Below are 23,738 nucleotides of genomic sequence, written 5' to 3' on the forward strand. Positions count from 1 at the left end.
AATGCTCCCTTTATATATACACGCATTAATTATGTTACCGAAAATATTACATTTATTTAAAATCTTTTATTTATTTTTGAATTTTTATAGTAATATAGAAACGACGCCACTATTTAAGTAACGCCCGCCCGATTAGTCAGCCCTTGATTCCATTTCGTTCAACACATTCCCATTTGTCAACATTTATTAATGCCACGTGTCATTTGATCCCTCGATCTGGGTAGTTCGTATGTCCAGCTCGGATTGCCACCTGTATTGAGTCTACTGTCCTTTTGCGTGTCTTCAACTCAAAAAAGAGGGTATCTGAAGACACGGTGACGGATATATCCACGTCGGCAAAAAAATTAGCTTGATTGTTAAGTCTTCTTTTTCAAAATTTGCCGACGGGAATTTAATTTATGACGTCCGCACGTGACACCACCTTGCTCGCTCGGATCGGCTTTTCTCCGTCTCATCTTATTTTTCTGGGCCGGTTTTCTTGTATTTCTCGGCGTAACGTGATGCGATCTTTTGATATATAACTAAACCCAAATTCCCGTTTTACCCTCTGATTTTTCGTTAAACTGACTTTGGGAATGGATTAGAGTAGGATTTGAGAAAAAGGGAAGGTGTGAAAGTGAAGATTAGGAGAGGAAAGGGTAGATAGAATAGTATATATCAAAGCATATTCATATCCTTGTAGGTACGGTCACGATCTGACTGAGAAGACACATCAATCCAACAAATCTGACGTGCTCGATTTTAATTGGATGGTCGGAAAGCCACAAATTTTGCGCACATGAGTTTGTACGTAGACCTGGAGGCACGCTTTTTGGATTTGTAATTTAGGGAAAATATTAATTAGTTTCTGGTGACTTTTATTTAAAGTGACATTAAAGATGTATTAATACATAATTTAATTACTACTAGAGTATTTGACAGTCCACAATATAATGGAGGGGTAAATTTTTTTTAAAGAGAAGGTTCCTTAAAAGAAGAAATGTCTTTAAAGATTAAATAAAATATTTTTTAATTCAGTTGTTGTTTGATTAATTCAGTTTTATTTATGAGTACATATAAGATTTTTTTAAAATTTTAATCTGTTAGTAATTATATAATGTATGTATGAACAAATCATGATTATGTAATATTCATTGTGCTGAAAAGAACTTGTTTATAGTATACATTAAACAGTTAATTGAATTGGTGACATTAAGATAATAAATTGTATTATTTTGAGGGTAATTTTTTTTTATTTTATATAGAAAAATATACATAAACAATAAGATTTGAACCCTTTTATTATTAATAATTGTATTTCACCATTCAATTAAAATCTAATTTATTATTTGTATTCATTTTTATAAATATATTTGTTACATGATAAAAACTTTCATTGTCAATGCTCTCTACAAAGACAAACAACTGCCTATGAAATGTGTTTTATTCTTATGAGTAAGAATCAAACCCTTAACCACATAGTAAAGGGTGAGATGAGCAACCACCGCACCTTATGGTTTACACAAAAATACCCTTTCCTTTAAGCCATTATACAATTTCACAAATTAAACTTTTCAAAAGTTCTAAGAGATTTAATTTTGTAGACTTCAAGTTCTCTATGAACTTTCAAGAATTTTTAAAAATTTTTAAAGAAATTCGCCTTTAGATTTTGTTTAATTGAAGAAATGAGGTAAGAAAAATGTTTTTGAAGAAAACCACTTTTCAATATTGTTATCTAAACTCATTTTATGAGTAAGTTAACACGACAATTAAAAGCAACTTTTATCTATTCAATATTAAGTTTAGAGTTTCGACAAACCATTGATCAAAGCTCCACCAAATAGAATAATTAAAAGAATTTTTCTTTCTATTCTAAAAATACAAAAGATTATAACATAATGTTTAGACAACTCATGAATCAAATTTTTGAATTTTCAAAGTCAATTTTTGATTCGAAACTTCTGATATATGTATATAAATATTCTCAATGTTTCCATACGATTCAAAAAGAAAACATAAAAATAGCAAAAATGTGTTTCTTTTATTGAAATACAAAACGCATTTAGTATGTGTTTCAACTAGCAAAATCAAGATTAGAAAAACACGTTTCTTTAGCGAAAAGAAGTTTTTTTCCTATTAAAATATGGTGTACTTTTCCTACATTTAAATTTAGCTCTTTTATTTTTATTTTAAAATTTCAGTCCTTTAATTTCTTTTATAGTTTAAATTTTAGATCCAATAGTTATAGTTGCTAAAAAAATTCATTAAATTTATTAATATAATTTTTTGAAATTAAAAAAATATTTACTTAATAATCATGCTAAAAAAGACATTGGATTAAAGCTGAATTTAACAACAAAGAACAATTAAATTTAAATTTTTAAATAAAAGAAAAGTAAAAATAGAACTAAAAAAATGGTAGAGAGATCTAGAAAATATTTAATTTTAATATATGGTCACTTTATGCGACTTTCCATGTATCCATATAATTCATTAAAGAAAACAATATTTTCATTTTAAATATTTTCATACATTACATTTGCAAATATATAAATTAGTTTTGATAGAAACATAATTAGAAAATAAGTTAAACGTGAAAGTAAACAGATACATAAATTTTATTATATAAAATAAAATTGAAATTAAATGCATAACAGATGACAGAATTTTAAATTATGCATATGGAGGAAAGTTTTTCTTGTAGGGGCTTTTACTTTTAAACTCATGTGATGCACTGTTTTAAAAATGTGTTAAAATATAGAGTAAACTATAGGAGAAATTTTTTACTTTTTTTGATAACTTATTTATTAAATCATTAATGAAATATTAACATTACTTTTTCTATTTGTATAATATCAAATTTATCACTCCTGTCAACACAAGCTTATAAAAAATTTAGTCTTATAGCATGATTTAGTTCTTAAATATTATTTTTCTCAACGCTTAAATATTTTTTATTTAGCCAAATGACTCCAATTTAATAAATCGACTGACACATGGCATATATTAGAATATATTGTGTGGCACTTTTAATCAATTAGAATTTGACATTGCATATTCTAAAAAAAATTAGAATATAATTTTCAAAAGTAAAATTTTAATAAATTGTTAAATATATAAATATAGTTTAAAAAATAAAAAAATGAAAGAAATCTAATTAGATCTTTAGAAAATTACAAAAAAAAAAAGAATAAACTCTAGAAACTTTTAAACATTAAATAAAAATTGAGAATTAAAAAATCACCAAATTGAAAAAATAAAAATTTATAAAAAAAAATTTAAACTTTAGAAAATTACAAAGAATGCCAAAATTCATTATACATAAACTCTAAAAAAATATTGTAATAATTTAAATTATTTTATTTTTCTTTAAATCTAAAAATTCAAAAAAATCATGATATAAATTTAAAATATATATAACTCTAAAAATGTAAAACTTTTAAAATAAATATATTTGCAAAAAAAATATATATATATATAATTCCTAAAAATATTCTTAAAACTTTAAAATTTAAAATACAAATTCAGTTAACAACAAATCAACAGAGTCAACAGTCGATGAATGTGGATAACGGTGGTGAAAGTAAAAGGTAATTTAAAATTTTTTTATTAATTTTTAGAAATTCTTTCTAGAATATATATTTAATTTTAATACATATAGATGTCACATGTTTTAATTGGTTTAAAGTATCACGTGGCGCATTAAATGCCACAAGCTAACTGTTTGTTTAACATCATCAATGAAAAAAAAATTGAAGTTGGAAAATGTAAAAAGTGATGCTTTAAGCATAAAATATAATTTTTACATTTTTAGTTGTACGAAATTTTAAAAACAACTCATTTAGTACAAAGGCGAGAATTCTCGGCCCAGCTACGCCGCTGCCATCTTTCATGAAGAATATGCAACACCTTCAAATACATAAAAACGTTAATTAATTAAATTTAATACTTTTATTGATTTTGTAATTAAAAAAGCCAAGTACACAATTGAGGCCCGCTGTCTGGAAATCATGTGCTGGGTTGTCAGAAATCACATTCTCCGATCTAACTAGACCCTTAGACAGAGTGTTGCACCGCTTCTGACGTGACCGTCTCTACAGTGATTGAAGTAAACAACTATAATTAAAAAAAAAGGTAAAAAACGGAAATGGGGGTGCCCTCAGCCGTTCTTTCTAACTATCCATTAGCAAGTGAAAACGTTGGACAGGATCATCTTAAAAACCACGTCGTTGGTCCTAACCAAGAACCAACATTGATTAAATGCTCCCAATGGACGCGTCTGTTAAAAACGACAGTTGTTGGCGGTTAAAACATAGAATTTTTTTTAAAAAAAAAGTCTACCATCACAAAGCTAATGCGGGCCGGGGACCAGCTTTGGATTCTGGTATCGCGGGAAAGAGATGATGTTTCCGCCAAACCTAGGGCAGCGATGGGGCCACAGTATTGCAAACAGCTGACGTGGAAGCCACGTAGGATAGGGCGGGGTTAATTGATTGGCTAGTGTTGGTGGCCTTTTGCAGTAACGAGGGGTCAAGTAGGAACGTGGCTAACAGCTCAGAACGTTGACAAATGGGCCCCCTTAAGAAACTTTTTAATTTTGATTTTTAAAGAAGGGTGATTTTGTTTGAAATTTTTTGGGTAACGCCTTTTTCGACCATTATGGAACACTTTATGGCGCCAAATTCAAAAGCAGGATATTAAGAATGACATAAAGAAGGAGTGGGACGTTGGTTTGGGAATTGAATACGGCGGCGTCGTGAATCTCTCTCCGTGAGATGCTCTATTGATGCACTTGTGTCTTTCCGACCCCGTAATTAAACATGTTTCATTAAACTAACAGTTAACTTATCGATATTTGTGACACAAAATCATTGTTATTTTATTGAATGTAATTCAGTTTTAGATTTTGATGAATTTTTTTAATTAAAAAAGTGATATTTTATACATCAGTTGACATAATGGGTTGAGAAAATGAGGATTTGGTCAAATATATTGTGCATGCTTCTGATATAAAAATCATTCAAATATATTAATTTCAGTTTTGAAAGATTGGGTGTCGAGAACGTTTTAGGTGTGAAAACAGAATGTCACGTTTGATCTTAGACTGACAGTAACATCAATTTATTTAGGTTTGTTTCAGATTTTCAATCACTTTCACCATTTATGCCTACTCTCAAACGTTTATTTTATTTTGTGTTGGATAAATTATAAATTCTCAAAAAATGAAGCACGTGAGTAAAATTATGTAAATCTCACATTTGATTAACAATATTAATAATTGATTTTTTTGAACTTTGTTATTCAATCTTCTTCCCTTCTTGAAAATATACTCCCACTTTCAGACAACTGATTGCTGATCTTAATCAGATGGCTAAGAATTTCCGATTTCGAGCAAACTGAGTCAGTGAGTGGGAGAAAACGTAAACACAGAGCAAAAAAAATAAAAATAAAAATAAAGCTTCATAGGATCTGCCTTGCCTTGAAAGAAGGACTATATCAAAATATTACATGGAATTGAGTCAATTTGACTTGATGACTCAATTCACCCTTTTTTCCCCTTCATGATGCTAATCACTACTAATTTATTTATTATAAATTAATTCACTATTACAAAGCAAGCTCTTTTGGTTCGTAATGACCATTATTCAAATCTCTTGGTTACTTCTAGTTTTGACAATATTATAATTCGTAGTTTATCTTTTATGCTGTTGATCATAGCTTCATGATTTTTTTTTCTTTTGAAATTAATGTGGTTGATGCTATTTTATTTCACCTACTAATTGCTAGGGTAGGTAAAATTTTAATATTTTGTTTTCTTTAAAAAATATAATAAATTTATATTGTTCATAGTATTTTCTGAACAACCATCTATAAATTTTCTAATTTTGGAATAAAACCAATATTTATAAGGATGAACAAAATTCGATATAGTTAATTTTTTAGTTAAATTAGATTTGAATGAAATAATTAAACTTAAATGCAAAAAGGTTTAATTAAAACTATTCTACTAACTTAAATAATTAAAATAATAAATTATGATTTAATCTTACCTTTTTTAAATTTTTTTTGATGAAACCAACTTTCAAAAGATTATTTGTGGTGCAATTGAGCTGATTTATTTTTTTCTCAGAATTGTGAGATTAATTAGTCTAAACAAAAAAAAAGTTTTATTTTGGCTTTTTAAAAAAGTTTCAACTTCCTCAAATTGTTTTCCTTTAATGGAACTTCTATAATTATTTTTTAAATCATTCATTAGTAGCCAAAAGTAATATACTTACTATGTTTTTAAATTATTTTTCAAATAAAATTATACATATAGTGTTATTGGTGACATATAATTTTTAATTGAATTCTTATGTTAAATAATTTTATAGAACATGTTTTATCATACATAAAAAATATTTAATTTTCTTTATTCTCAATTTAAAAAAATTTTAAAATAAATTCAGTTGACAAAAAGAAAAAATAAATAAATTTAACTAATTCGAACTTTCTTCTTTCAATTCAACTCAGACTTGATTAAATATTCACTCCTTAACTTTTTGATAAAAATAAAAGAAATAAATAAACATTACATATTACTCAAAAAAAAACATTTCAAAATTCAATTAAATGGGACAATATTAATACCGACAATCATAAAATTTTAACCTCTTTTAACCGCTTCTTTTTAAAGGAAAAAAAAAACATTTCCTTACTTTCTAGAATTCCATATAAAATAGGGTAGGTGGTTTTCTTTTTATTTTAGTCTAAATGGAAAGCATAAAAAAGAAACAGAAAAAATTATCTTCAGTATATTAATGTCGGGTTTCTACTTTCTTTTCCGAATAAATGCAATTATTTTATTACAACCTTTTATTTATCATCAAATTAATAATCTCACCCTAGTGAAATTAAGACATTAACAGTTAACACCCACTTTTCCAACATGTTATTTTTCCTTTGATTTGGTGAAGCTTCTTAATAAGTTAGCTCAGCATCACCAATATCCAATATAGCTTTTCAACAAAGACAAATAAATGGCAATTGTTAACATGTTTTTTATATTTTTTGGAAGTAAAGAAAAGAACACTTCATTCATTGATGGATGCTGGCAGTTATTACATCAATACCACCCAGGTGGAAAAAGGAAGAAGAAGAAAGGCACTTAAAAGAAGGGAAAATTGAAAAAGAAAATAAAAATGCTTTTTATAAAAAAGGGTGATTTGAAAGTGACAAGATTCTTGATTGTTCATTGAAATTGGGGAAAAAAAGAAAAATTTACAAGCTTTCATGTCATCTAGAAATTTTGAACTGCTTCATTCGATGTTATCAAAAAAAGAAAAAAAGGGAGTATTAGAAATTAGCAATGATTAATTTGGGAGTAAAAGTGAAGTGATCAGTGAGTTAAGTAATGGTTTTATTTGATTGATAGGATGAATATAATGATTTACATGAGAATGAGTTAACAAATTCTCCCATCGAGCTCTCCTCAAAATATTCCACTCTTACATCAATATATGTAGTAATTATTAGAAGCACTATTCACAGCTCGATTTGAATAATGCTCATGTTTACGTAACCATTTTTTATATTATAAGTTTTGAGAAGAAGATATGCATGTTCAACCATTTTTTTCTAATAATATATGTTTAAAATCACACATATATACTATATTATCGAATTGGTAAACTTACAAATCAAATCATGATACCAGACATAAATAATTTGGATATGGAAAATAAAAAATGGATGAATTAAAAAAAGGTACTTTTAAAGTGTAAACCAACTAGGGTTTAGTGAAGACATTTGGGTTGGGGTGACGAGATTAGGAATTCAATTATTAGACATTAATCTAGAAACATGTTTGGGGGGTTTTAGTTAATCTTGATTTATGTTGTTATGTGGTGTGCATTGGTGCTTCGTGGCGTAATTTTGTAGTGTTAATTTATATAGGAGGCATCATGGAAACAGGTTGGCAGACAAGTTCAACTAATTCCCTTTAAAATGACTCATTTTCTAAGTAAACAACACTTTACAAGATTGACCTTTTTCATATCTGACAATGACATTCTTCTATGTTCTAAAATATCTCTGTATGAAAGTAAAAGAGAAGAGGTTGCATGTTGAAATATGAAATCCATCTTCTTTTTGGGGGTTTCCGTAAAACACTTTCTTTCTTCTTTCTTGCTTAAAAGAGAGCATGATGGTATGTTGTTATTATTATTCTAGTCAAATTTTACACTCACTTTTTTTTATATTTTTTAAATAAATTTTAAATTATTTGTTGATGCGATATATAAAACAAGTAATGTTATGTTACTATGAAGCATACATGAATTATCACACGAATTGTCATGTCAATATTGTTAAGAAATAAACGTTTTAGTTAGTATCACAGTTAAAGAAAAACAATTTAATTATTTTTGAAAGGTTAATTGCAAAATTTAACTTTAAGAAAAATAAAGATTAAATTGATAAAAAGTATAAACATGTGTAATAAATTATTATGCCAACTAAAAAAAGATATATACTTTTCATAGATTGAGGTAGGGTACAGGAAGGAGATCTGGTAGGTGAAGCACATGCAGCCCCAAAATCTTGTTAGTTTACAGCAAAAGAAATTCCCATTTGATATTTCTTCCAGATTGACTAACCGAAAGCCCCCTCAACATTCTATGCTATATATTTTAGGCCACCCGAGGGACTCAACCATCCTAGTTAGTGGGAACCACTCGATTGCTGTGAAATGGGTGCGATACAGGCAGGCCTGAGGCCGAGTAGGAGCCCACAATCTCAGTAGGAAGTGGGAACTCAGAACCACCAATTGCCATTCAAAGCATCATGTGTTGGCAAACTTCACAAAAAGAAAAGGCGTTGTGGGAGGAGTAGGTGGGTTCACAAAACTAAGCCCAGATTAAGGTTTAGTGGTTCCCTCCCCACCAGCTGCCTAATCACATTAACATCACACATTGTTTTGATCAATGAACTTTTATGAACTGTTGGCAAAACAAGTTAGATAGAAGATACAAGCTAACTTTTCTAGGATGTCGTTATATATATATATATGATTACTTAACATGATTGGCGGCATAAAAACATTTTAAATTTGGACAAAATGAAAAATAAGAGAGCAATTGAAACATTGGATTCCCCCCCCCCCAATTGGTAGTAAAGCATGCATTACATTCCATTACATGTGATCTGAAGCATGAAAATGATTGATGTTTCGAGGGGTTTAAGTTTAAGAGAGGGTAAGGTTGGTTTTCTTTCTACCATTATGTCGTCAGGAGCAATGTTGGGTGCATGTTGAAGTTGGTCGACGAATGAACAGTGGCCTTTGTTAAAGGATCCAAGTTATAATGTGCTCAACTAAATATAAATTTTTGTATTGCTCCTGTTCTTTTCTTATTTTTGGGCCAGGCTGAGAGATAGGAAGAAAGTCGATCCGAACATATTGGCCCAAAAAGTAAGACATGTACGTAATATACAAATAATTTAACTATAATACAAAATAAGAGATACAATAAAAGAAAATTTGAAGATACCAAAATTTTATAATTATATGAAATATGAAAAAAAAAAAAGGGAATGGCGCCATGCGTGTTCGGCGGGCTCAAATCATGTTATTCTGGATTTCAGAATTTTCAGCTTTGAATTTTTTTAAGTTTGAATTTTTTCAGGTTATTTTCAATATAATGTTTAATTTCGATTAAAGTTTATTTACATTGAATATAAGTAAATATCTACATAATCTAAAAGTGTATATGTAAATATAAATTATTAATTTATTATATTTTAAGTAATATAAAATTTGTAATTATATTTTTATTAGAATCAATATTTATTTTCTTTACTTAAAAATCAATGTTTTAGTATTGTTATTTGTTAATGTTGAAAACTTTGAGGGATCCGGTTTCGATTGTTCTATGTCATGTTCGAATAGCAGTTAGAGCAACAGGATTTGAGCAATCAAAGTATATCTTTTGTTTTTGGTTGGTAATTTTGACATGTATATAAGCTATTCATATTAAGTAGCAAATGAAGCATGTGTAGGACATGTTTTATATACGAGGGAACTATATTTAAAAGAGCTTAAGTAATTATTTGAGTTCTTTCATATGGCAGCAATTTTGAAGAAATTAGTTTAACTTTGACTAGGACTTAGGGCACGTTTGGTTCACTATAATGGAATATGGTTATAATTGAGTAGAGCTGTAATCAGTAATTCAATTGTTTGGTTGAATGGAATGGAATAGAGCTGTAATAGCATTCTTTTGTTTGGTTGAATGGAATAGATATTGTAATAGTATATTGAAAAAGACTTAAATGACCAAAGTACCATTAACAGAATTTATTTAGGTAGATGATTATTGTTATTTGTTATTAAATTTTAATAAATTTATTGTTAAATATATTTTAATAAAAATAAAAATAAATAGTTTAATCATATTTTTAATGTAATTATTATTAAATACAATTTAATAAAATAATATATAATTTAATAATATTCTTAATATAATTATTATTATATGAATTTAAAAATCATAGTATATGATATTATAAAAATAATATATAACCTACTTTATTATTTTTAAACTGCAATACATATTTAATGTGCTAAAATAACATTAATGAAACAAATAATTTAATTATTCTACAATATATAAAAAAAATAAAGTATTAGAAGTATAAATAGCTTGTGATTAAAAAAATTTAGACACTAAAATAGAAAAAATGATATAATTTAAATGTTAATTTATGAGTTAAGTAATAATTTTAATCGATACTTTGTTACATATAACAAACATTATAATGTTACATTTCACATTTTCATTTCATTTAATTGTGACAGAAAAAATGTTAAACACCACATACATATAAACTATTTTTGAAAGCTAGACTGTTAAGCTATAAGCTTTTCATAGCTAATCTATTAAGCAATTAACTTTTCACCAACATAACTAAGTTCGTTAGAGTTAGAACAAATGGAAGCTAGACTGTTAGAATATTAGCTTTTCATACACAGCAAAGACGCTACAATAACATTAGCATTTTTTCTTTCATTGACCATACCATACCATATATAAGATGGTCCAGAAATTGATCCACCTTACATATTCGAACTTGTGGCATTAATTAGATATTGAAACATGATTGTGCTGTATAGCACCACATGAAGTATGAAGTAGTGGATCCTAATGAGCACACTCTCCTTGAAGATCATCCATTGAGATCTCAAACGCACAATGCGTGTGAATCCTTATAAAGCAATCTTGGTACCTTTAAGTAACAATAAGCTCCAAAGAAACAAACTATCAAGCAGATAGAGAGCAATAGAAAATAATTCAAGAGCTACTCTGATCCAAGACAATAGATTCCACAGCAGATCGAATCCATTTACCAAACTGAATTTACTCAAGAGCATCAATAATTAACAGATCAAACTATTTTATTAATCCACGAGCAGCAAAGAAATAACTAACCACATTCACATCACCTGAAATTTAGATTAACAGAGTTAATGTATTGAAACTAGAAGTAGCAAAAATAAATAGATTGAAACTCATTCATCAGACTTGTTATAAGCCCAATTTGCCCGGCCCAATGATTAAATGAATAAGACCAAATAATAAAAACCCAAAGCAGCCCAAACACCTAAACCCAAAGCCCAAAACAACAACCCACATGACTAAACCCAATATTAACCCAAACCCAAACTAACCCTAATAGCCCAAATCGAAAAAAAAGGAGAACAAACCCTAGCCCCTAAATTTGACATCGCACCTAAGTCTTTTGACCTCTGCCACCACCTACCGCCACTCCTCTGTCAGCCACCTGCTCCACCGTCATCAACTACCTTGCAAAGATGAAGCAAACACACAACAAACAATAGAATAGATTAAATTTTTTTGTAAAATGGCTATAAAGATCACATTTTGAATGTAGAAAATGGGTTTTTTTTTTGGAAAAAAAAGGAAAGGCATTGTATTAAACACGAAAAAAGGAATCGAAAAAGGAAAATCAGTTTCGAGAGGTGATTTACGATTTATATTCTGCTGATTTTTATTTTCCTCTTAAGATTCTTTTCAAAAACAAATAAAAGGAGAGGAGCAAGGGAACCTACTGAGTTTTCGACCATCGGAGCCCATCTCTTCGGCGTAGATATAAGGTCAAGGGATGCCTCTCGTTGTCGATTGTTCCCGAGCCATAGACCACGATGGGTGGAGGCGTATGGGACGCTGATGAGGCCTTTGAGTCGGCCAAGCAGAGAGAGGAATGGAAGAACTTTAAAGTTTTTTTTAAAATTAGGGTTTCAAATTAGGGTTTAAAAAAATTTTGGGTTCTTATGGTAACCACGAAACACCATTTCATCCAGTCCCAAAATGCTTCAAAACGGCACCGTATTGGAGCCAAACCCGATGACCCGACCCGCCTGCAGCAGGATCCACGTGTTTTGGACCAAGGGTCTATTTGCGCCATTGGTCCTTCTGCTTTTGAGGTTGTTTTAATGTGGTTTTTTTCTTCTTTTTATCCTTACTAAATTTCCCCTTTAATTTTGTTTCGTTTTTATTTTAACCCGTCGCCTTGCCAAATAAAACGCTACGCATAGTTGCCTGGGACATTTGTTCTTTTGCTCCTTGAAATTTTCAACGTATTGCTATTTGATTCCTTGTTCCATTTTTGTTATTTCAAATGCTTACCTAAAGTTTTATTTAGGTTCTAATTTAATCTTTTATATCCTGGCATTTATTTTATTTTAATTCTGGACCCTAAATTTCATTTTAACTACAATCAAGTCCTTATTCTCTCAAGATTTGGACTCTCTTTATTTATTTTATCCCTTTTGTTTATTTGGTTATTTATTTTAAAGATGATTTTATTTAATGTATTGTTTAATATTTTATTTATTTATTTATTTGATTTCTTTCTAAATCAAATTTGTATTAGCTTTTATTTATTCATTTGCTCACTTTTTTTTAAGTTAGCTTATTTATCTTATTTTTGCCCTTTCCGTTGTCATTTTACTTTCCTTTTTTTATTTATCTATTTACTACTTTTCATGTACCTTCAAAATTTAGATTTATTATTATTGTTGTTATTATTATTGTTATCATTATTATTTACATTGTTATAAAAATTATCATTCATGCATATTAACTTTACGATTTATTAATATTAAGGCTATATATGTTATATTTTATTATGCATACTACGCTATTGTTATTTCAAATGTATGTTGCACTATCCTCATTAGTCACATATGACCCTCTTCATGTTTAAAATGATTTCTTTTTAGGTATAATTAAATAATCTATTCGCATATTATTTTAAAATATATTTCATCAACTTTCACCAAAATTTATAAAAAAGGATTCTTTAAAAATAAAGGCAATATTCAGTTTTTTGGGGGATTTGAGAGATCGTGCCCTAACGTGCTGAGTTTCGATTTTTCATTCAACCCAAATAATCGAATAACCTTTTAAAATTAAGGTGCATGAGTTTTGAAAATCCAAAGACCGGCTTACTCTCGAGGGTTTAAAGTGTTGTGTCCTAACGTGTTGGATGTGACATTTTATTGCTTCGGGATGAGAAGGTCTTTAACATCTGCATCGATTTTTCTAAACATCTTTGCAAAATTAACATTAATAAAAAGAGGGATCATATTCTAAATTCTTTTTCGAGTTTTTTAAATTTCGATATTAAGAAATTAATTAATCAATTAGGTACCAATTTTGGGCGTTACGAGGGTGCTAATCCTTCCTCGTACGTAACTGAATCTCGAACTCATTTTCTCAAATTTCGTAAACCAAAATCGTTGTTTTAGTAAATCGAAATGTTTTATTAAAATGACCTAAATTTCTAGGCGATCTGATCATACCTAAACAAAAAAGATTGGTGGCGACTCCCGTTTTTTTCGTTTTTATTTCCAAAATCAAGTCGACCCTTTTTTAAAAAAAAATGGTTTCGACAGCTTGGCGACTCCGCTGGGGACAATAAGAGAGTCAAGCCGTAAATTGATTAATTTATGTCTTTTCATCAAAATTGAAAATCCGATTTAAAATACGATCCTTTCATTGCATTTCATCTGTTATCTTTGTGGTTTATGTCATAATACCTGCTTCGTTAGTTCGGGTCTTTAAATAGTTTTGCATATCGCATTGCATGATCGTTTGATCGACCCTTTTAAGTGGGAGTGGGAAACTATTCCTTCGTGAGGTCTTCACCTCTGTGTAGGATAATGGATCGTTTTAGGGATACATTCGTACCTATGTCTTCATGAGATTTTCATCTCCGCATAGCCATAGGGAAATGTATTCCCCTGAACTGAACTCGATTCATACGAGCCTATAATGGGTGATGGTCGAGGAATCTGTTGGTTCAGGTACCTTGTCTTTAGAACCAAACCACATGTAGTGACCCATAGAAGCCCACCCTAGATAGAACCACGCCAAACCTTAGCGGTTACTGGAATAGGTGCTTTATTATTTTTTGTTTGCTTTTAGTTCTTTTTTTTTGTATATTGACTTTTTGTGTTTTGTTGTCATTGTATGGCATTACATTATAAGAAGGTGTTGATTCACGTTCTGTTACTAAATAGAAAAGCTTAGCATGGAAAAGGGGTTTCTTGATAGAGTGGAGGATAATGCGGCCGTCCGAATATGGTCCTATGCGGTGCAACATGAAAAAGATGATAGTTTGATCGAAGGGTACGATTCGAAATTATGGGATTTTACTCGCATCAGTGTAACTCAGAATGACCTGTAAGAATTAAAAGAGATATGGAATGGTTGGAACAACGAGATCAAACAGTTATTTTATCATAATTACGGAGACTCGCCCTATTTACTCGAGGTGAAGGTAGAGAAATGCTTGTTCTAAGATCTCGTCTAATTTTGGAACCCCGCTTACAACTGCTTCACTTTTGGGAGAGTTGATTTGGTACTTATCGTGGAAGAATATATGGCCTTACTACGCTGCTCAAAGGCTAAATTCGACAAGGTCTATGCCAGAGATGCTAAAGTCCCGCCCTTTGTAAAGAGACTGATAAATATCACGGGGATGAGCGAGCAGTAGGTTGCATCCTGGATTAAGTAAAAGGGAGACGAAAGTTGTATTCCTTGGAAGAACTTAAGAGATCTAACTCTAGCACATCCGGATATGAAGAAGAGGGTTGATGTTTTCGCTTTGAGCATCTACGGTTTGGTCGTTTTTCCCAAGGCATTAGGACACGTGGATGAAGCAGTCTCAGGCCTGTTTGTTCAACTTGATAAAGGGGTCACGCCTATCCCTGCGATCTTGGCCGAAATGTTTAGATCATTGAATGCTTGCCGAAGAGTGGGTGAAGGCAGATTTATAGAATGTGCACAACTTCTAATATCGTGGTTTCATAGCCACTTTTGGAGGGTAGAGAAAGTCTCATACCGAGTTTTTTTTGAGAACTACTCTCTATTGAAAGAATTAGTGGCTACACCAAGGCGGGATGACCTTTCTGAAGAGAAATGGATAACAATTCTCCAAAACCTATAAGCTGAAAATGTTGAATAGGGCACCATGGATGATCCCCGATAAGATCTTATATCTGTGTGGTGACTTTGACTGGGTCCTTCTACTTGAGATATGAGGGGCCGTTGGATACACTCCACTACTCGTGTTGAGACAGTATCTATCAAGGTAGTTCATACCGGTAACGCAAGGCTTAGTTTGGAGCGAGTTCCCATATAAGGGCTATAATTATAAGAAGATAATTCGTGAGATATTGAATGCTTGGAAACAAACCCATAGGATGAAAGGATTCGTTGCAGGTCCAATGACCACCCCTGAGTACGACTAGTGGTGGGGTAAAAGAATCAACGACAGCATCCTAATGCCAAATCAAGAAAACACTCGACCGATAAAAGAGCATTTACATACAGTCCCGTCTGAGTTGGATATCATCAAGCAAGACTTTGAGAAAAGTAGCTCGGAATTGGGAAATAAGATAGAGCAGTTAGAAGAGGAGAAGATGAAGTTAGGATTAGACGTCGATATCTACAAGCTAGAGGCCGAGAAATTAAAGAAAGGAAAGAACAAGGTCGAGGAAGATTTAGATGGTTTGAAAACTGATTATAAAAAGCTGCGTATGTTAATAAGAACTATCGGCTTAGGTAAAACGTCAGAGTAGTGGCGTCAAGAAATTAAAGAAGAAAAGACTAGAGCCGATTATTGGGAGAAGAAGTTTTAAGATGTCCGAGTGCGGAAAGAAGCTTTGAAAAACAGTTTGTTAGAAAGCCAAAGCGAAAAAGAGAGGTTACAAGCTCGGGTGGCTGAATTGGAAAAATCACTACATCGGCATCGTAGCCGTAATTCCCTAATTGAGTTGAAGACCAGTCTAAGGAAAATTGAGGAGTTGAAAAGGAAAATAGAGGAACTCGAGACGGCACTACAAGATAGCAAAAGTCGAGTTGAATTCCTTGAGGCAAACAATGAACATTGCAAAGAACAACTCCACCACTCTCAAGATCAGATCAGAAATAGAGATTATGTTATGGGCGAATTTGTGGCTCAAGTTCGAGAGGTAGCCGATCATTTGCAAACCTTGGCAGTTCAGGCTGACATATAAGCATAAATAAAATCAGAACAATTAGGCAGATGCATTCAGTTGTATATGTAATCATCTGCTCTATGTAAAGAGATTTTTCTTTTATTAAAGTTGTTCTATTGAAATTGAATCAGAATCAACGCCTCTTTTGCATTCATTTCATTCATTTGCATTACATTTCATCATATGCATTAAATTTCATGAAAAGACCCTAATTAAACCAAATTATTTCAGTTAATCTGGAAACCAACAAGAGTCAACCAACCGAATACCACTACAATACCCGTCACAAAACTAAAGCAATGGATCAGAGATTTGAAAGACTATAACAAATGCAAAAGGATATGCAATAGCAATTGCAAGTGCAGATGCAAGAGCAGTTAGCTAAAATACAACAAGATATAAGAGAACAAATGCAATAGTCCCAAAATAATATGATGAGCCAATTGGCGCAGTTGCTGGTCAGAAAACATGAAAAAGGGAGGAGTACTGTGAATGAAAATGAGGATCCTATCTACCCCCCGGACTTTACTCCAATCAACGTTTAGACACCACCAGAAGTGTACCCACGAGGGGTACCCGTTACTATCAGGCCTCAACAGCATCAAACTGATACTTCAGCACCAATGAACTATCAAACAGGCTCGGGTTCCAATCCCAGGGATAACCCAACCAATCCCGTTGTTCTTAATCTCGATAATGTAGTAGAGGTGGAGAAAACAAGAGTAGAACCATCAAAACAACTAGATGATCGATACAGATGACTAGAAGAAAAACTCAGAGCAATGGAGAACGCTGATTATCACTGTAGAATAGACACCAAGAACCTAAGTTTGGTCTCGGATTTAGTGCTCCCTCCTAAGTTCAAGACTCTAGGTTTTGATAAATATAATGAAACTAGTTGTCCAGAAGCTCACATCACCATGTTCTGTCGAAGGATGGCAGGGTACGTTCATAATGATCAACTGCTGATCCATTGCTTCCAGGATTGTTTGGTTGGGTCTGCAGCCAAATGGTACAACTAACTAAGCCGTGCTCAAATCTATTCATGGAAAGACTTGGCACAAGCTTTCATGAAGCAATACGGCCGCGTGACAGACATAGCACCCGACTGAATCACGTTACAAAACATGGAGAAGAAACAAAATGAGAGCTTCAGGCAGTACGTCCAATGATGGAGAGAGGTGGCGATGCAAGTCCAACCACCTCTTCTGGAGAAAGAAATGACCATGCTCTTTATCAATACTCTGAAGGCTCCATTCATCAACCACATGCTGGGAAGCGCTACTAAGAGCTTCTCAGACATAGTAATGTTTGGAGAAATAATAGAAAACGCGATAAGATGCGGGAAGATTGAAATAGGGGAAAGTGTCAAGAAATCAGCCCCGAGAAGGAAAGAAAATGAGGTGAACAACACGAGCGCGTACAATAAGAGTTATTCCAAGCCAGTTACCGTGAGCCAATTGAGGGCAGTGACTACTAGCCATTAGGGCTCCGCAAGATAAGATTCCAACCTAAGGCCTAACATGGGAAGAGTCCAGTTCACGTCTATCCCCATGTCATACAGGGAGTTGTACCAGAGCTTATTTGATGCCCATGTGGTGTCACCTTTCTACCTGAAGCCTATGCAACCCCTGTTCTCAAAATGGTATGACACAAACGCCCAATGTGAGTACCACGCAGGGGTAACGGGGCATTCGATTGAGAACTGTACTAGGTTCAAAAAGTTGGTAGAAAAATTGATCGAAATGGGTATCATGAAGTTTGACAACCTACCAGGACCCAATGTAGCAGGACATCCGTTGCCCGATCATGCTAATAAGGGGGTAAACGCGATAGTTGAGAGTGGAATCAAAAGAATCAAGGCCGACGTGGAAAAAATTAAAACCCCATTGAGTTGGGTTTGGAAACAAATGATTGATAGAGGTCTGATCGCACAACATTCAAGGAAAAGGCCCAGAGAAACAATAAAATACTACGAGTTTCATGCCGATGAGAGCCATGACATTCAAGATTGCAATGGGTTCAAGTCCATAGTGCAAAATTTGATGGACAATAAAGAGATGTAATTTTATGAAGAAATTAAAGGATCAGAAGAATAAGGGGTTTACGCCTCGGAAGAGGGAACAACAGAAGGGGTCCAAAAAGTTAATCACCCTGTGGTGATCATTTCGCGACCAAGGAATAGTGAAGCAGGAATATCAATGGCGCCGAGAGTCATAATTTAGAAACTCGTACGTATCCTTTCCCTACAAGGATATCAAAAGAGTCCCCTAGAACTATGACTGCAGCGTGACGATCCCGGGAGAAGAGAATCCGGCTAGTGCTTCAGGGGAGAGCCAAGATGTAGGTTTCTATATACGCAGTGGGAGACATTATGATCCTGCGGGTACAAGAACTGAAATTATCAAAGTAAATGCCCCAATAGTTGAGCAAAGGAAAGAGAAGATGGTCAGGCTCGAATCGCCAATTAATGAGCCAGTGACTGAGAAAGAGGCTAGAGAATTCTTGAAATTCTTAAAGCACAGGGAATACAGCATCGTAGAACAGCAACATAAGCAGCCGGCTCGTATCTCAGTACTAGCCTTACTCTTAAGCTCGGGGACACATTGGAACGCGTTAATGAAAGTGTTAAATGAAACATATGTTGCAGATAATATCTCAGTCAACAAGCTTGATCGTCTGGTCAACAACATCAGTGCCGACAATTTTATTTTCTTTAATGATGACGAAATACCACCGGGAGGTATTGGATCCATAAAAGCCCTACACATCACCACCCGTTGCAAGGGATACACATTGCTGGGGATATTGATTGATAATGGATCAGCATTAAACATCCTACCCCTATCCACACTGAATAGGTTGCCAATGGATAGTTCCCATGTGAAGACATGTCAAAATATAGTGAGGGCGTTTGACGGCACCGAAAGAAAAATAATGGGGAGGATTGAAATACCCCTTTTAATCGGTCCAAGCACGTACGAGGTAGATTTTCTGGTGATGGACATCAAGCCCTCTTACAATTGCTTATTGGGAAGGCCATGGATTCACTTAGCGGGGGCAGTGCCGTCATCGTTACATCAAACGCTCAAATTTATAACGGAAGGTCAATTGGTGACCATAAACACGGAAGAAGATATCATTGCATCCGTTACCAGCAATGCACCATATGTGGGGACGGATGATGAAGCCATAAAATATTCTTTTCGGTCATTAGAATTTGTAAATGCGACCTTTGTTGTCGAAGGAAATAAGGTCTCCATGCCTAAAATCTCTAAAACTATAAGGATGAGCCTACAACTGACGATTGAGAAAGGAGTTTTACCCGGGAGGGGGCTTGGAAGAAGCCTACAAGGAAGGGTCGAGACACCCATACTCATGGACAAACGAGACCGCTTTGGTTTAGGATTCAAGCCAGATGCAAAGCAAAAGAAAAAAGAACAAGAGAAAAAACAAGAAAGGAGAAGAGCGCGTTTAAGCGGGGAAGAGGTTAAATAGGAGCCAATAACCTTTCCTCACATATCCAGAACATTCGTTTCGGGAGGGACTATTTACTCTGAAGGAAGATCGACAAGGAAAGTGTCTACCGAAAAAATATTGGAAAACTTAAGCATTAACGCCATATCTGAGGAAGAAACAAGAGAAGAGGACCAATTAGGCATTTGCCCATACGTGCCTGGGAGCATTTTAAACAATTGGACCGCGGAGGAGATCCCTGTAACTTTTAAAATTAATTCAGAGTAATGTCCAAAACAAGCTTATTACTCTAAGCCTAGTGGCAATAAGAATCCTTTTGTGAAATAGGCTATTGTCCAAAATCGTTATTTCAATAAAAATGCATCTTTGCGCATCATCTTGAGCAAATATTCTTTTATTCTTTCCATTTCATTCATAATCATACCATCAATAAATATTCTTAGATTCTTTTGTTCTTTGGACTTTTTTTCATCCCTATAACAGGTCTCCAGATATCAATGATATTGAGTAACGCTGCTACTGCATCAGAGCCTCCTTTTGAGCAAGATATGTGTACGGAAGATTCTCAGGATTTTGAAGATGACCGAAACTGTAACCTATCTCCCGATTTGTTAAGGATGGTCAAACAAGATGAGAAACAAATTCTACCTCACAAGGAGTCAGTGAAAATTATGAGCTTAGGAGAGGGAAAAGAGGTGAAGGTTGGAGCTTGTATCACTGCAGAAACAAAGTGAGACCTCATTGAGTTACTATAAGAATTCAAGGATGTCTTCGTATGGTCATATCGTGACATGCCCGGGTTGAATACTGATATCGTGGTACACCGACTCCCTATAAAAAAAGAGTGCAAGCCAATTCAACAGAAACTCCAAAGGATAAGACCCGATGTTCTGTTAAAGATAAAAGAAGAAATCAAGAAGCAATTTGATGCCTGTTTCTTACAAGTGGTTAAGTACTCAAAATGGGTAGCCAATATAGTCCCCGTTCCTAAGAAAGACGGGAAAGTACAAATGTGTGTGGACTATCGAGATTTGAACAAAGCTAGCCCAAAAGATAATTTCCCGTTACCTCACATTGATAAATTAGTGGACAACACGGTAGGTTACTCACTTTTCTCTTTTATGGATAGCTTATCGGGATAACCAGATAAAGATGCATCTTGAAGATATGGAAAAGACCACATTCGTGACCATGTGGGGGACGTTTTGTTATAAGGTGATGCCATTTGGACTGAAAAAAGCAGGAGCAACATATCAGAGAGCCATGGTAACTCTGTTCAATGATATGATGCACAAGGAGATTGAAGTTTATGTCGACGATATGATTGCGAAATCCAGAACAGAAAAGGAGCACATACAAGTATTGAGGAAACTGTTCTTAAGATTAAGAAAGTTTCAGCTAAAGTTCAACCCCGCAAAATGTACATTCGGGGCTAGGTCAGGAAAGCTGTTAGGATTCTTAGTCAGTGAAAATGAGATTGAGATTGACCTAGATAAAGTCAAGGCCATACAAGAATTACCTCTGCCACGCACTCAAAAAGAAGTTTAAGGTTTCCTAGGAAGACTAAATTACATCGCCCAGTTCATTTCACAACTAACGGAAAAATGTGACCTAATATTCCGTCTCCTTAAAAAACACAACCTAGGTGTATGGGATGAAGAGTGCCAGAGAACTTTTGATAAGGTCAAACATTACCTGTCCAATGCTCCAATGCTGATGCCATCTTGCCTAGATAAGCCACTGATACTGTATTTGGCAGCATTCGAAAACTCCATGGGATGCGTGTTAGGCCAACATGATGAGTCAGGAAGAAAAGAAATAGCGATATACTATCTCAGTAAGAAATTCACTGAATGCAACACAAGATATTCGTCGATCGAGAAATTATGTTGTGGTCTGATTTGGACAACTCGAAGATTGAGACAGTACATGCTGTACCACACGACTTGGCTCATATCAAAACTAGACCTTCTGAAGTACATGATGGAGTCAAATGCTTTGAAAGGAAGAATGGCTCATTGGAAAATTTTACTTTTTGAGTTTGACATAGTCTACGTGAATCAGAAGGTTATAAAAGGAAGTGCAAGAGCAGATTTTTTAGCCTGTAGGGCTCTAGAATATTATGAGCCTTTGAGCTTTGATTTCCTAAATGAAGATCTAATGTATGTTGCAACCATTGAAGAAGACTCTCAAGAAGATCACCCCTGGAGACTGAATCTTAACGGAGCCTCAAATGCTGTGGGTAACGCAATCGGGGTAGTTCTGGTGTCCCTAAATGGAGATCATTATCCATTTTCTAGTAAATTGGATTTTAATTGCACAAATAATATGGCGAAGTACGAAGCATGCATCATGGGTATCCGTCCGGCCATTGAACGCAAAATCAATGTGCTAGAAGTATATGAGGATTCTGCATTAGTGATCTATCGGCTCAAAGGTGACTGGGAGACAAGAGACCCTAAGTTAATCAATTACCGAAGGCTAGTTCTGGAGTTAATTAAGGAGTTTGATGATATCACATTCTGCTACTTCTCACGAGATGAAAACTAGATGGCTGACGCCTTGGCAACTTTAACTTCTATGAAAAAAGTAAACAAGTAAGAGGATATGAAGCCTATCCAGATGAGTATCTATGAGACTCCGGCTCATTGTTACAACGTCATAGAAGAGGAAGAAAAGGACGATCACCCTTGGTATCAAGATATATTGCGATATGTGAGAAATCGTGAATACCTGGACCAAACGACGGAGAACGATAAAAGGACATTGAGAAGGCTAGTCAGTGACTATGTCTTGGATAGAAAGATCCTATATAAAAGAAGGAAGGATCAGGTACTCTTAAGATGTGTAGATTTTGTCGAGGCTAAGCAAATCTTGGAAGAAGTCCATGAGGGTGTCTGCGGAACACATGCTAACAGTTTCACAATGGCCAGACAAATCATGAGATTCGGATATTATTGGTCCACTATGGAGGGGGATTGCATCAACTATGCCAAGAAGTGCCATAAATGCCAAATTTATGGAGATAAGATTTATATACCGCCTTCACCTCTTCATGTCATTACTTCTCCATGGCCTTTTTTCTATGTGGGGCATGGATGTCATTGGGCCAATCTCGTCGAAAGCATCTAACGGGCACCGATTCATCTTTGTGGTCATCGATTACTTCACCAAGCGGATAGAGGCTACTTCTTACGCTAACATCACGAAATCGGCTATCAACAAGTTCTTAAAGAAAGAGATTATATGTCGATATGGGATGCCTGAGAGGATCATATCAGACAATGCGCTGAACTTGAACAACATGACTATAGCGGAGGTCTGTAGCCAATTCAAGATCAAGCACTATAACTCATCACCATATCGCCCAAAAATGAATAGCGCGGTGGAAGCGGCCAATAAGAACATCAAGAAGATCGTGGGAAAAATGACTGAGACTTATAAAGACTGGCATGAGAAATTACCATTCGCCCTCTACGCCTACCGAACATCAGTCAAAACTTCTACCGGGGCAACACCTTTCTCTTTGGTCTATTGAATGGAAGCGGTTTTGCCTATCGAAGTCGAGATCCCGTCTCTTCGAATGTTGTCAGAGTTAAAATTAGGTGAAACAGAGTGGATCCAGTCTCGATACTATCAGTTGAACTTGATTGAAGAAAAGAGGTTAAGAGCTATCCGTCATGGACAGATATACCAAAAGCGGATGATGTGAGCCTAT

The 23,738-nt window shown here is 33.7% G+C and overlaps 1 long non-coding RNA gene across 1 annotated transcript; it reads right to left on the minus strand.

Annotated features, from left to right (window-relative positions):
- Positions 1-11,302: 11,302 nt before the first annotated feature.
- Positions 11,303-12,270, minus strand: LOC121204642 (uncharacterized). Its single transcript, XR_005899832.1, has 2 exons — positions 12,086-12,270; positions 11,303-11,818 (listed from the first exon to the last, which is right to left on the minus strand). It is a non-coding gene; the product is annotated as an uncharacterized lncRNA (long non-coding RNA).
- Between the last annotated feature and the right edge of the window lie 11,468 nt (positions 12,271-23,738).

Source organism: Gossypium hirsutum, chromosome A08 (assembly GCF_007990345.1).
Source record: "Gossypium hirsutum isolate 1008001.06 chromosome A08, Gossypium_hirsutum_v2.1, whole genome shotgun sequence".
Taxonomy (NCBI): Eukaryota; Viridiplantae; Streptophyta; class Magnoliopsida; order Malvales; family Malvaceae; genus Gossypium; species Gossypium hirsutum.